We start from the raw sequence: 16,122 nt of genomic DNA on the forward strand, positions 1-16,122 counted from the left end.
CTACAATTTTTTCTTTTGAAACTTCATAGCTGGAAAAATTTTGTCTCTATCAGTTCCACATACTTCTTTTGATAGTATACCACACCCTATGGTAGTGACTTTCTATACAGCTTTATGGTTTGTAAAAAAAAATAAAAAAATTAAATCACCAGATAACTTATAACTATGATTCATGTTTTTATTATTGCTCATTATTATAATTTGTCATATGAGACAATGCCTGGCTATGCACTTTTCCTCTTTTGAAAGAGAAACCTGGCTCAGCTCTGAAGGCTCCAAATTCTGTTTATTATACTAGCTGAAGCATGTTTATTACACTGTCATGTTTTTATATCCCTCCCGCTACCTTGTGCAAAACATACTTTTGCACTGACCGAATTGTGAAAATTCTGTGAGGCTTTGCTCTCTCTGATCAAGCCACTGATTCAGCTAGTTTAGCAGCCTCATGTGGTGGTAGCCTGTATCTGAGCCAGCAGTGTCCTCCCCCTCTCAGTACCACACCTAATCCTTTCATGAAGAAGTGCTTTCATGACTTCCAGTCCTAAGATTTCCCAAGTTTTAAGCTCTATTCATTCCTCAAAAAATGTGAATTAGAAAGAGTCATGCACTACCTGCCTGTATGGTTGTTGTGGTGTAATAGTGTTTGATTGAGAGGAAAAGCCACAGGAGATATATATATAATAGCTAAAAATAACAGTGCTAAAGCAACAGTAATGACAACCCTATTTTCATGTTGCAGTTGCAGTGAGTTTCTGCATAACTTTGAACACGAGGCTTTTAAGGCATTTTGGCCAAAGCCTTTTGAAGCCCTGAGCTACACTGACTCCACAATTTGATGGTGGGAAGTCTGTCAAGTCACATTCTGAAACAAAGAACAGTCAAAGAAAAAGCTATCTTACAATAACTCAGTCACTGTTGCAACTTCCTTGATTTTGTACCACTTCAGAAAGACTAACAAGTTCTACCTTTGGACATCTAGAAATGTGATTGTTTCCTCCTGATTTCTGCCATTGGATCTAATAAGTCACACTGCCTCCCCCTCAAAAACTTGCGTCATCTGGTTTGTCTGTGACTCAATAACCAAAGGGATGTTGCTAGACACACGCAAAAGGTTCATGGCTGCTTGAAAACCTCCCAGACACTTTGCTTGGCTCTGCAATGATGTCAATATTTATTGTCACTGTCACAGACACAGAAAGATTACACAGATACAGCCAGGGTACTGCACTTGCAGTTTGTATAGAGTTACATGCAGCACTCTCCCTCAGGCTTTGAATTTAAGAGATATTGCATCAATGAGATGAATTTTTCATTCAGTCCAAACACTGTTGGGAGAGGAAGGGAACCAGTGGCTGACGTATATAAATTCCTATTTCTCGTTCCACAGATCCCAGCTGGGTTTGAGCCTCATAGGAGTGATGCTAATTCTGCAGTCCCACAACTCCCTTAAGTCAACATAAACAAATGCTGATGCTAAAAGAGGCAGTGCCAACTTCCCACTGACCCAATCAGTGTTTTCATTCCCTTTGCTTCCCCAGTGACTGCAAATAATCATATATATATATATATGGGAGGGGGAAAAAAAAGAAGTTAGTTTTAACCCAGAGTGTTGTCCTGTTCCTACTCACTGTGTGACTGCATGAACATCTGGCAGATGGGAGAGGGAGATGCAAATGGCAATAAGCAGGCAGAGGACAGGAAGGTAAGCCAGGACTGGTTATTACAGTTTAAATGAATTCTGGAACTAAAAACTACAGTGCTTGTACAATGTCTCCTCATGGCTAAACAGGAATGGAGGGAGGGTGTGCAAAAGCACAAGGCAGACACTCCTGGTCCATTATATCTGGATTAGGCAGATTACATGAAACAAATTTTCTGACTCAGAAAATGCCATCCGACCTGTTTAAGCTGGGCTTAATGTACCTAAAGAATCTCTTACTTACAAAGTGCTTCACACTATCCATAATGACATCCAAAATCAAGTACTGGTAGTTTCTAATAAAACATAGCCTAGTCAAGATGTTCTGTTAAATCAGAGCCACTGTCTTTTTTTTTTTTTTTTTTTTTTTTTTTTTTTTTTTTTTTTTTTTTTTTTTTTTTTTTTTGGTGAAAATCACTTGCGGCATAAGAAGTTTTAGTTTCAGAAAATTATATTGAGAATAATGTTTCTTAATAATGAGTCTTATAAAGGCATTACTTAAAACAATTAAATCAATTAGTTCAATAAAATTCTTCAACTGAACTGCAATATTTTGACACTATGACTGATTGAGTTTACTGCCTTTGCAATTAATGAAAGATTGGTTCCTTTAGCAATTACATTCTGATTAGTCCACAGCAAGAACATTTTCCATTACTCATCCCCCACTGCTATCAAAGAGCCTTTACTACAGGCTTTTAGTCCTCTCTTTAATCCTAAATTAACAGAGTTTATCAAAGTCTTTGCTCACTAGAACTTTTGGAGAAAATTTGATTTTGTATTTTACCTGTGCTAAAACTTCATCAAAATAAGAAAATCCAAGGAGTAACTAAACACTAAGGCAGAGACACCTAGTATTTTTGATTTAATTAAAAAAATAGTAGCTGTGGCTGTTCAAGAACAAGTAAGAGTTAATGCTAAGAACCTGTGATAAAAAATAACTCTTTATTACAAAACAGCATAAAGAATCTTTTCATAGCCCAAGTAATCAAGCTTCCATCAAGGTGAGATAATTGTCAATCAAACTTTCAATTCAAACACAGCTGCTAAAAATCAGAGACAAGAAGCCAGACACTTCACTCCACTTTGAGCACTAACTCAGAAGTGAGTACAGAGGCTTGGCAGCAGCTGAGACCTTGTAATTCTGAACAGTTGTAGAAGCACTCAGAAAAAAAAAAATCACCATTAGGTTTGTTTCTTTTTTTCCCCGAGAAATGTTAAAAGTTGTTTAACGTAGTATAAGTTTTGTTGCTTACTCTGCCTCACTGTGTTAAGTAGAGTTTGAAGTAAAATCTGGAAAACAGCAATTCCCACAGGAAATTAATGTTATGCTCATATGTGCTGCATATTCATACACCACTATTGTTCATTATACTATTTTGCAAATGCACACAAATATTGACTAGTAATTTCATAAATCTGAAACCCACAATTCCCAGGTGATGACCATGACCCTAGAAAAAGCCTAGAGAAAACAACCTCTTTACGAGACATACCTTGCAATAGATGTTTGTTTAACTGGAAATCTGCAAGAGCAGCTGCCCCGTGCAATGGTACATATTTGCTTCTGAATCCTTTCTCAAAGACACTATTTAAACATGCTGATGAACTGAGCTGGATTTTCCCCCCACCTCCATTCCAGTAAAATAAGGAGACTCAGAAGATAAAATTTGTTTTGTTATTGCAAGTAGTGCTATGTGGTAAGTGAGAAATTTACTTTCTATAGTCCTATGTAATTATGGAGGTGGGAAATGTCCATTTCCTGTACAGATGCAATGTCTGTGTGTACTGCTCAGTGATATTTCTATTTGAAAATGAATATATTTCTATTTCCAGTAGTGTTTGTGTATAGAGCTCCTTCTTGTCCATATTTGGCTTGATGTTAAAGATCTGCTACTCTAGCTTCACCACTTTGGCAAGAGGAAACAAGTATTTCTTGTACTGAGACTGCAAATCCAAGCTATACAATGTGTTTCACTCTGGTTCTGATTTATGTTAAGCTTTGAACAACTGAGATTTATAACATGGATTTTATGATGTGTGCAGCTGGACTAGCTATCACTGTCTCATGCAGCATCCTGAATAGGAACAGTGATAACAGGAATTTTTCAAATGCCCCAGTTCTGTGCTAAGTTTGATGCTTTTGCCTAGAGGGGAAAATTTGTTCCTTTTGAGTCAGTCATGCCTTACACTTTCTTCCTGGACTCTTTTGGCCTCTCCTCTGCCATTTTCTTGATAGGAATGCCTTCATCCAGTGAACAACTTCAATTGGCAGAAGAATGTTCTTAAGTGCTCCTTCTCTCTTAGAACTGTTTCTGCAGCCATTCTGTCTCCAAAACCAAAGGAATTGGGAATGACCAGAGCTGAGGTGGTGTCGCTCACTGGCCAATGATATAAATTGTCAGAAAAGACTTGACTCAATGTCTCTTCTACTCCTATGGGCAGCATTTATGGATGTGACAAATGTCACCCTCGCATGGAGAAAGATCTGATCTGGGGGTACAGCAAGTGACACAAAAAATAAACTTTCTCAGAGTAAGAATGATCTTTTCCATAATAAAAAAGAAACAAAAAAGTACAAGATGTCATACTTTTAAGATGTGTGAAGTCCTGTGATACATGTTTCAAACAAAACTAAAAATGTCCATCAGACACTTCCTCTTTTGTTTGCTCTGTGTTCGCTTGCTTTGGAGTTAGTAGGCAATAAAACATAAAGTAGAAACATGAGTTGAATCCTGGATATCTATTCAGACTAAAGTATTTTTACTGGCAAAGGTCTATCTGAGTAGCCTTGTCAGCCCTACTTTTTTCCCTTCAAAAAGAAAATATACTAAAAAATTATATTCCTGTAGCATCCAGCAATTTTGCTTCTCTCAATTTCAATAATCAGAACATTACCCACTAATCTGCTTTAAAAAAGGGGGTCTATGCTTTTTAACAAGACTTGTGGTGAGCTTGAGGAACACAGGTTTATTCCTCAGATGTCAGTCTTTGGTTTCATTAGTGGAATTTTCTGTTTCTGGCTAACTTACCCCATCTTTTCTCATCCCCTGCAATGACTGTAACAGTAATTTCTGAAAAAAAAATTCCTTTTAAATTTTCAGATTCAATTTCTGGATAAATTAAAGAAAAAAAATACGGAAAATGTATTAGGAATCACAGGTACTTTGTAAATGAAGATAATTTTTAGATTTCTAAGAAGACAAGAAGACAAGACATTTTTATTTATTCCTTCAAGTTCTGAACTCTTTGGTATGATACGATTTAGCATCTGTTATTTTACACAAGATTGTGTTTTCCATGATAGGAAAGTGAAATTCAAAATATTGACTAGATGATGAATTTTTCTCTTCTCTCTATCTTACACAGCTAGATAATGATGAAAATCATCATACTGTGGTTTTGATTTTTTTTTTGCTTTCTGGTACCAGTAGTTCTCAGTAGTCGGCAAAAATCATGTCAAACTATGCACCAAGGGTGTCTCTTCCACAGCTTCCAAGGTCTGGAATCTATCTGTCTAACTTTATTTGTAATTTTCTGTCATAAGAATAAAGAAGGTAACATAAAGATATTTTAGTCACCAATGACTGTTACTAAGAAGTTCTGGACTCCTCTCCTCTCCTCTCCTCTCCTCTCCTCTCCTCTCCTCTCCTCTCCTCTCCTCTCCTCTCCTCTCCTCTCCTCTCCTCTCCTCTCCTCTCCTCTCCTCTCCTCTCCTCTCCTCTCCTCTCCTCTCCTCTCCTCTCCTCTCCTCTCCTCTCCTCTCCTCTCCTCTCCTCTCCTCTCCTCTCCTCTCCTCTCCTCTCCTCTCCTCTCCTCTCCTCTCCTCGTATTCTAAAGGCAATGGCCAGAAGGAAGCTGTCACCTGTTTTAAGGACATGCTGGCTTCCTAAGGGATGGTGGGAGGTGGCTCTTAACACGTTGCTCTGGTGAATCATTTTCTCTTGGTTTTCTCCAGGGAGCTCAGATGCTATTTTCTGGGATCTATTTATTTAAAAACTCATTTGTGTCTTATCATACATGAGATGGACAGAGCTACCAGGCTTTACCCTGTTAATATTACATGAGCATTCACCTTTGGGGTGAGAAAATTTTCCAATAATGATCCTTAAATATGGAGCTCATTCATTCCAGTCTTCCTTTGCTCCAGTTCTTTTATGCACAAGTGAAGGAAAGAGAAAGAAACAACATGTTGACTAACTGTCTTAGAAGGATTTCTTTGTACATTGATTGATACAACTGAAGATAATCGATATGGAAAATATGAATACAGCATCCCAATGAAAGAATAAAAGATTAATTACTAGTCTTCTTAGTGATAATTTTGAAATGTGGGTAGGCTGGCACCTTAGTCATGTCCTACTCATAGGCTCATACCACAAGAATAGTAAAATTCACTATGTTCTATTCCTTTGTTTATGTCATTGGACAGCATTTTCTAAAATTTTTGTGTTGCTACTTTTGATCCTAATACTGCAATGTCAGATATTGGCTTGTCTTTGGAATGAAAGCCTTACAGCAGAAGATTGAAAGGACATTTCTCATCTTCTAGTGCTGTAGTATTTGATATTTTGGAGCTTCAGGTCTATCCTATGCAGGAACTGAGCAACAAGCTGGGCAGTAACATACAAATATCGTAGCATTTAAAACTTGGAGCCATCAACACCATCAACAATATTTCAATGATATCTATCAATCCATTTAACAGGAAGGGCCCTAATTTAAGCTGTGTAGAAGACCTAGCTTCTACAGTTTATTCCAGGGCAACATCTAAAACGTACCACACCTCTCTCTTTCTGACTATTGGAGTAAATTCTCAAAAAATAACCCCTTCTCATTACCAGATAATGAGGTACATTTATGGTCTGAGTTTCTCTATCTAACCATTCTCTTCCTGAATTTTGAGGAAGATGTGTTTGTTCAGCCACACTGTTTATCCACTTCAGAAATGACCATCCACTCTTGCTGGATGACATGAAGCACAGAGGAAAATGTTTCACTTAAAAGTACAGTTTTTACAAGGTCAACATGAAAGCACACATGCAAGTCCCAGGATAATAATTAGACCTTATGGACAAGTTGGAAAAACTTATATGATTTTTATGGTAAATTTTGATTTTTCCACCCAGGTCCTTAAAACCTACAATTCGAGTAAACACATATGTATTTAGAAATACTTTTGTAGCAGTTTTGCTTCAAAAATATTACTGTCTGTTGTAAGAGATTTTGTCAAATATAGACATTTTCCACAAAAGTTTGTTAAAAATGCCCATGAAAGGAAAACACTTTATCAGGTAGCCCTAAAAAAGCATACAAGAATTGTCCTGACATACACAGCTCATGGAGAAAAATACTCAGAAACTTAGTCAATCTTTCTTAAAGCAAATGATTAAGACAGTAAATAGATTCCAAAAAGATAAACGTATTTGATTACTTCCAACTAGGCACTCATTTCTTAAATGTTAAGAGGGAAAGTCACTCAAATAATTGTTCAAAAAGAATTCACTGAGGTCTACAGGTTACATTTCTGATGCCATTTAGTTAAATTGAATCCTTAAATACAAGAACTGAGGACCTGTTTCTCCTTTATACAGAAGTGTCTTTATGTGACTCTGGCAGTACAGATGGGCTGTAAAACAAGTGCTGCAATTAATGCCTGACTGAATGACCACTGGTACCAACTGGAACAATGAAATGAAAACTAACCTCCAAATTTTCCTAAAGATTTTTCTAAATGAGAAATCCCATAATTGTAATCAAAATTACTAACTACTAAAGAATAGAAACAAATGCATTGATTTTTTAAATTTGATTTTTATGACTGAAGACTTCAGACAGGTATTGATGCTGTGCTAAAAATACACTGGAAGAGTACAAAGGACTTCTGTGGTTTTGGTTTAGGAGTAGCTTTCTTTGTGTTTTGGCTAAGTCATAACAGGAAAACAAGTATTTTTCATAGAAATGCTGACATAACTTTACTAATAGCACCTTTACCAGAGGTTGTTACAGTGTGTATTTACTCAGGTACCGGATTAAATAAGAGCTGTGAACTCACCATAGCAACCCCTGCATCACATTGCAGATATGCTGCTTCTAAGATACGGCAAATGTTTCTGAAGAAATACACATGAATATGAGGTAAACACCTATCAATTCCAAATTGTGTTTCAAAAACACTTTGACATGCAGTATAACAAAAAAGCAGCGTAACTTTGATGCTCTGTAAATTAATGTATTCCTGGGTGGTCTTTTCATTGTGTTACAACTTATAGCTCAAAATATTAGTTTAGATAATTTCCCAATTTACTATAAATAGTGACAAGCATACTACTGAACTCCTCTTAAATATTGCTGTGAATCCTTGCACTCCCTAGCACTCCAGGAAACTCACCTGTCTGTTTTGAACCACCTCCTGCTGATGTTCTGACATCTTGCAGTAATACTGATGCAGTTCACCATAAGATATTCAGCAGAATTTTGTTAATACAGTTAAAATTGGAAGTAGGTTTTCTTCTAAACAGCCTTTTTTTCCCACTTTTAGTCACTTTAGTGTTTTTATTATCCCTCCACATCTTGAATTTTGTCAGTTAATGTATGTCCCTTCAATTTTTCTTCATTCAGGTTGGCTTTTCTTGTTTTTGTATAGTAAACCTATTCTTGTATTTACAAACTTACTGCTTGTTTGTTTTAATTTTTTTCCTTAAGTGTTTTCACTTTTGCATTCAAACTACTTAGGCAGTGTCTGAGGTGATATCCTGATGATATTCAGTGGGTTGCTATACCTCCTGAAATTACGTTTTTGCTGCTGAATCTTTCTTATATTTTACACAACAATTCATGGTAGAATTTACTCCTGCAAGGTAGACTAAGTGATCATATTGCTTTGGGTTTTTTCCTGATGTTGAGCAACTGTATTTTCTCTTCTCAGATTTCACTTGTAGAGGGGAAACACCAATTTTCTCACATAGCCTGAGATGACTGATAAAGAAGACAACAAGCATTCTGGCCTGCCACATAAAGTTGTCTCCACACATTCTTTCATCACTGTTCAAGGTTTTGTCTGTGTGGTACAGAAATGCAGGAACCCTAAATAAATTTAAAATATTTTTGGTAGCAGAAGCAGAGGTTTAATTAAAACCTCAAAACGTTTTATTAAGCCCAAACACCTCATTGTCAATCTGCATGCCTACATTTTATCAGAAGGAAATGTTTTCAACACCACATCCCTAATGGTTTACTGTATTTTTTCACAGAGGGTTATTTATACTTGGGATGATGTACAGTGACTGAATGGTTGGTCCCTGGTGTTTCTGTGCACTGGGGACGTGCCCTGGTCCCAGGTAACCCTGGTTATGGTGGGGTTGAAGGGCCCACCAAGGACTCACCTTTCCCATGAGCTGGGGTCCAAGTGCTACTTGGTGTAGCTCCTGTTGTGGCTCTGGGATCTGTGTTCCCTGGGGCGGTGCCTTGATTCTGGTGGGAGCTGAGCCTAAGTGCCCCAGGGTCTGGGAGAACTGTTTGACTTATACTCCTGCTGGGACTGGTGGCCTCCTCCCAAATGAGGAGCTTGGTCTTTGGTCTCTGGATCCACTAGGGAGAGTGCTGTATGTCTCCCACACCCTACTTTTTCCCTGTACAAAACAACAGCCACTTATGGAGCTGTGGAAATAGTTCATGACTTCCTGCTATACATGTTGTTGTAGATATTCACTGGGTGAACCCATCCATTCCAAATAAAATCACATCCCCTCCACTCGTTATCCTTCCCTCACAACAGCGTGTTTCATCTTGACTTTTGCCCCACCTGCCTTACTCCTGATAGAAGCAATCTATTCCACAGATTGCAACTTAGTGTTAAAACTATTTTTTTATAGTGGTTAATGTTTTATTTTTCTTAAAGCTAAGCTGAATTTCTTAACTTTTTTAATAGGAAGAAATATAATCAGCTATGTAAAAATGAAATGTCAGCATTACATGGCTCAGAGAAATACCATGGATCTTTTGCTACTGCCATCTCAGATTTCTGGACAGTGTGACTTATTACTTGCTGAATCTGTGTGTTGGAGTCCAGGGTGTTTCTCTGGACACCCTGAAAGGTCACAGACCTCGGTAGAGAGGACTGGGACCTGAACAAGAGGGTTTGAATCCTGGCCAGGGGCGTGTGGAGCCAGTGCAGGGGTGTTACCTGGCACAGAAAACAGGAGGACACAGTCTTTTACTTCAGCCCATGGAAAAAGCTTCCAACACTGAGAGAAGAATTACCAGTCACAAAGGTGTGAAGACAGTAGTGTAGTGTAATCACTGGGTGGAAAATTTTGTAGTTTTGGGTTTTTAGAATATAGGTACAGGGGGGACAAGATGGAGGAATTAGGGCGGTGCCCTGGGTTCTTCTTCTTCTACCCTGGCATCCATCATCTGCTGTGAGAGTGGCAGAAAGTAGTTTAAGGGGATTGGGTCAGAGTAGAGATGACCTTTAGTATAGGTGATAGGTATTGGAATATAACTGTAAACAGACGAAACGTCATTTCTGTATAAAGGGGCTGTGACGTCCCACTGCGGGGGGAGTCACCTCATGTCCCAGCTGCTGTTCAGATCTCGGCTGGACACAGAGAATATTGTGAGACATGAAAAAATAAACAACACAAGAAATCGAGAAAACAAGACCTTGAAGACTCTGCTTTTTTCTTGTGACCTGGGTCAAGGTTTTCAGAGGCAAAAAACTCTTAACCACCTTAATCTCGGGCGAAGAAACCCAGCCCAAGATCTGTGCTATTGCATAGTGTTTTCAATTGAAATATTTCAAAAAGAATGTTTCTCTTTTGCAGTGAACATTTCTGTTTGACATCATATAGTAATTCCTCATCATTGGTGGTTGAAATAAGTGACCATTAAGGATTGATATGATATTATTTGGCTCACTGCTGCTCCTCACAGCACCCAAGGGAATGGGACACCCTGAAAGCTGAACAGATCTATAAAATGACAAAAAATGACTAAGCCTCTCTCCCAGATTTGTACAAATAGTCCCTTTTAAATATTGAACTCCATAATCAAATCTGTCAGTTCACATTTCTTCCCTTATTTATTTTTCTTTAAAATTGGTTTGGCTTTTATTTTGTGGTTTGTTTTTATTTTTTCAGTTTTGGGTTTGTTTTTTTTCTGGCATAGGCTTTGTTTGTTTGTTTCTTTGTTTGCAGCCATTTGATTTAAGGGAACAAAGAGATCAAATAGTTCTCAGGTATTTTTCTTACTGGAAGAAGTCTATGTAAGTTCTTTTATTATCCTTTCCTTTGCCACTGCAAGAAAATTTCCATAGATTATCATTACAGATAAATTTTATGATGGAGAAATGAGTAACACAACACAAACACATCCATTCTCTTAATTGAACAAGCTACAGCTTTTTGGCTGAAACCAACAATAATATTATTTGTAACTCAAATTACATTCCACAAACTATGCCCTCATTTATAAAAAGACTATAAATGGCATGGTAGAGTTTCATATTTTTTTTTCTTCTCAATGACTTTCCTGTTGACCCCTCTTTTAATTTACAAATAAAACCTTGACTTTCTTGACTGCCAGCACTGAAAAATCCACCCTGGGATGTGAGATCAAGCTGTGTCCTTTCTGCTTTATGCCAAAATAGACTCTGCTTCACCTCCTCAGTGCTGAGGTGGCTCTGCAGGGCTGGCAAGAATGTAAAGAAACAACAGTAGTTTTGCCAGTAAAAAGATAAAGTGAACGAATTCTTTCAGAAGTAGGAAGATACTGATTTTCAAGTCAGCTTTATAAAAAACAGCTGTTCTTTGAGACAAATGCTCATAGGAGGGTTGGGGTGGGACATCTTCATTGCTTGCTGTTCCTGCCCAACCTTTTCCCCTTTGGTCTTTCCAGTTCAGCCTGCAGATCAATCCAGCTGAGGTGTTTGGGGCTGTGGCTGCACAGCCTTTTTCCCTGTCAGCAGTGCTGGACTCAGGTGTTTCTGCCTTCTTTGAGCTGTTTGTGCCCTTATGCTTATGTTGATACTGAGGCCGTTGTGTGCATTAGATGGAGGGGTGTCCTGTGGAGGTCCCAAGCTTGTCTCTTTCAAGCCAGCTCCCAACACAGCTCTGCAAACAGTTGGGCTGTCTTGGATATATGCTCACCCTTCTGCTTCTGTATTTGTGGGATATCAGATGAAATCTAGGAAGTCAGTTTCCTAAACTATTTTTTAATTCCAGGTCCAGGGTGAACACAGCCAGTTTTGCAATTAGTTATAAAACCTTCCAAAATTCTTTTGAAGTCAACCTTCTGTATCATAGTTGCAAATTAATGGTCTCAGTGGAAGTCTGATGGATATAAAATCCTTTTGGATAGAGCACAAAAACTTCCAGTGCTTTTGCAGAGGTCAGGGACCCACTTCACCCAAGCACAGGGATCAAGCCCTCTGCTGCCATGAAGCCTATCATGGGAGAAGAGCTCACTCCTTGCAAGGACAGGAGTTTGCACAGGGCAGAGAAATGTGGGCAAAGCAGAGTGGGTGCAAGGTCTGAGAGAAGTCAAAAAAGGTGCCAACAGGCACTGCTCCAGTGATTTTTCAGAAGCTGCAATTATTCCTGCTGTCAGCCAGGAGTACTGAGGTGCATGATAGGTGAGGAATACTCTCAGGGAAATGGTAACAGGTGAGGTCAGGCAAAGACAGAATTGTATCCAAAGGCACACATAAAGCCCTCTTTCCTGTCTGCAATGATTCTTAGCACTGCTGGCAGAACATAGGTTCATCTGCTCAGTCCTGTAATTCTCTGTGTTTTATTTCTCATTTATTAAAGAATAGAGAGAAAGTAATGATGCATAACAGCCTGCTGCCCCTGAAGCTCTTTCAGCTTGTGGACCACAAAATCGCAGATTCCAACTCAGAGAAATAATCAGCTACAGTACTGTTGGTTCTTAGGGACAGGTAAAGTTCATGGTGACCTGCTGACGTCTGGATTGTCAGCTGCCTACTGTCAGTACTGTCTGCCTCTTCCACTGGCCGTCCCCTGCCACCCCATGCCACCAGCTGTGCTGAGAGCACTGAGCTCGCTGTGCAGTGATGCCACAAACCTTTTGGAGACGAGCATTGAGAAGCAAAGCTGAAAAATTATTTCTACTTTATAGCAGGACAGATTCAACAGGAGAAGAAACTCTGTGCCATGAGGAATGTGCACTGGCATTAACAATTCCTTCTGCAGATATATCCTGTGTGAAATGTGACTGTCTCCTTAGGTTTGATGAAAGAGATATTTAGTGGAACTTTATCTTTTATCTTAAATTTAATTTGGCTCACTGGATATACACTGACATGTTGACTAAGAGAGAAGGAAAATAATTAGAAAAGCTAATTAAAATAGCTTCCACACAAACCAGAGATTTACACAGAATTTCTTCCAGAAGAAATTGCTTTGTTCTTGGTTTGGCTTAATAAAACTTAAGTTTTGTTTTTGATGTAATTTTTAGGCTACTTCTGCAAATACGTAGTTAAGTTCTAATTTTAATTATCATAGAAATGTGAATATTCCCTTTTTTCCCCCCCCAGGGGTAAAAATATAAATGTGGCAGAAAATGTGTCTGTTAACACTGACCCTCTGTAAGCCTTTCCTACCAGCCACCACTGAAAAGGTAATTCTTTTTTAGGAATAAACCCAAATTCATTAAACCAAAGACATTCACAGTTAAGACATTGACTCTTTTTGTCTCTTAGCTCAATAAAATTTGTTTATGTATTACAGCATCTGCTGCAGGTTATGTAAGACCTGTTGCAAGAACTTGTGATATCTGATGAATAAAGGACAAAGTCTCAGTTTAGTTTTGAATTTTCAGGGTTTAGTGGATTCTTCTGTAACCCTGTCCCAGGTCTTGCTGCTCCAGATGGTTCAGCTGCAAATCATGTCTCTTTCTGGTTAATGGAGAAACTCCTGCCACTGCACACCTTGAGGTTGCAACCCCGCATTTACAAAAAGGACATCCCTTGGGAAAAAGTGTTAAAATTCACACATTAACTGACAAATTTCTTTTTAAATTAGATGAACTTCTAGATTGCATTATCAGAAACAAATTTTGGATTTTATGAGTTATTAGTCACTTAAATTAGAAAAATGAATGAAAATTTTATTCTTAGCTCAATTTTTAATTTTCAGACTACATGGACACCCATTTTGACATCACACAAACTTGTTAGCAATCAGAAATTGTTCATTTCATTCAGATGAATATTCTCACTGGGGTTAACAAAGTTCTCATAAGAATATGAACATGATTACTTAATTCTTGCCTAGATAATGCAAAATCATTTGATTAAATCCCATTTTCCCCTTCAAGGCTACTGACAAGAAAAATTAACCAAGACTCATAAATATCCCACTATGACCCAGTACAAACCACATATATTCCCAAGGAGAAAAAAAAAAAAGAAGTTTCTTTAAGCAGAAGTATGCTTTTAATATGAGACTGAAGACAGAGTAATACTGCTAGATTATCATAATTAACTAGGCTAACTTTCAAAAAACACCAAACCCAAATATGCAGGCAAATTGCCTTCAGGAATTAATTGGATTATGAATAAAAATATTTTGCATTTTACTTGCAAATGTATCCTTTTTCTGAGGACAAATGTGTTTGCTCATATAATTCAATAATGCATACTATGACATACCAGAAAATATGCAGAATGGTGGATTAAAGGGCTGCTTATAGCATTTCTTGTCTTTAAATTTCTAGAACTGGCCATTGAAACACTATGCCCATGACATAAATGAAATACACTTTGGGAACACAGGCAATTAACACTCAATTACTGCTCTTTATTTTATGGGTATAAAAATTGAGAAGAAATAAACGTTTTTAATCAGAAGGTATACATATTGCATAAAGAAAATTGCATCAAGAAAATGCTGATGTCTCCATGCTGAAGAGCATTTTCAGCAAGGATTGTACCTGTGAGCATCAATGTTTGACAATCCTTACAAACAATCATACAGAGATGATTAATAGTTAACAAAGAGCAGGTAAAGTCTTACAGGATACAATCAACTCTAAATTTTATACACATTAAAATCCATGAACTCCCATATAATGTTGTCTCAGTAGGAGACTGTCCTTTTGTAAGGACACAAAATGTTAACCTGGCCCATGGACGAAGCTGGGCTATTGCTCCAGGCAGTGCCACGGGAGGGGAAGAGCTGCTCCTTTTGGCTTCTGCTTGAGCTGGGCAGGCTGCTCAGTAAACATGGTAGGGTAGGGATAGCATCATTTATTTTCCCCAAATCACCAATGGCCGTGTCTAGAAGAATGAATTAAGGTTATTCAACTTGTGGTATTTTCTACCCCTTGATTTCTTAATTGATGAAGAGCTATTACGTTTCGCTCATTTGATTAAATAGTTTTTACAGTTTTACTTTTGTGGTTATTCCTCTCTTTGGAAATAAAAAAGTCAAAGAAAAACACGTCAATAGCAATAGTTTAAGTATTTTGACACTTCCAAATCAGTTTATTTTTGGAAAAGCATGGCTTCATTAGTCTAAGTCTACATAAAAACCTACCACTTTTTTGGTCAAACCTTTCAGGATATTTCACCCTCAGAGCCAAAATGGAGATGTTTTGAAAGAGGAAAAGCATACGAGGGTACTGATATGTGGTAATACAGTAAAAAATAGATAAGAAACTGTCACGGCGTTCTAAGCCAGTGTGTTCCAGCAGCTGCATCATCATCCCTCCACTTGGCAAATCATCATGCCTTTTTTTCCAGCAGTCTCTCAGCACACTCCTTTCCTTCCTCAGTCCTGCCTTTCCACCCTCTTGTGTTTTGCCCTGTAAAAAATATATGTTAGCCACAGGACAAGTGAAAGTATAGCATGACTTGGCAGGAAAAGTAAGAGAGATGGATATCCAGAACAAAAAATAAAAATGTGCAATAAGAAAATGGTGGAGCAGCTTGTGGGAGACAGACAGGCTGCTTGTAAGTACAGGCAGACACTTGGATGAGACTAAAACAGAATATTTAATGTCTGTAGTAATGATAAATATTTATATCACTATATAATGGCCGTTAAAAGCATAAAACTAAGAAAATAAAAATGGATAGAATTCACACTACCCATTATGATAATTTAAATCCTTATTATCAGTGTTTACTTATGTCTTAGGGTAGAATAATGAACCTTTAATTGCAGGCAAGCAATTTTATGTAGGGATAAATCAGAACTTGGGCACAGTGATAGCATTTATCCAACAATGTCCTTGATTTTGGCACTCATTCAGCATTCTCTATATTAAGTTTTAATGCAAAACATCTGAAGCACACAGTTAATAAAGCTGTTAGGTACAACTCACATAGAATGAAATGTTTCCCCTTTTTTGTCCTTTCAACTCACTCAGACCTTATTTTTACAGAATGGTTTTACTTT

The 16,122-nt window shown here is 37.8% G+C and overlaps 1 long non-coding RNA gene across 3 annotated transcripts; it reads left to right on the forward strand.

Annotated features, from left to right (window-relative positions):
- Positions 1–1,607: 1,607 nt before the first annotated feature.
- LOC136361278 (uncharacterized) lies at positions 1,608–9,452 on the forward strand. 3 transcript variants are annotated; one of them, XR_010743606.1, is made up of 3 exons: positions 1,608–1,702; positions 7,724–7,837; positions 8,628–9,452. It is a non-coding gene; the product is annotated as an uncharacterized lncRNA (long non-coding RNA). The 3 variants fall into 3 exon arrangements; XR_010743607.1 differs by lacking the exon at positions 1,608–1,702 and adding an exon at positions 3,219–3,252; XR_010743605.1 differs by lacking the exon at positions 1,608–1,702 and adding an exon at positions 3,350–3,399.
- Positions 9,453–16,122: the final 6,670 nt, after the last annotated feature.

This window comes from Sylvia atricapilla, chromosome 5, assembly GCF_009819655.1.
Source record: "Sylvia atricapilla isolate bSylAtr1 chromosome 5, bSylAtr1.pri, whole genome shotgun sequence".
In the NCBI taxonomy this organism is placed as follows: domain Eukaryota; kingdom Metazoa; phylum Chordata; class Aves; order Passeriformes; family Sylviidae; genus Sylvia; species Sylvia atricapilla.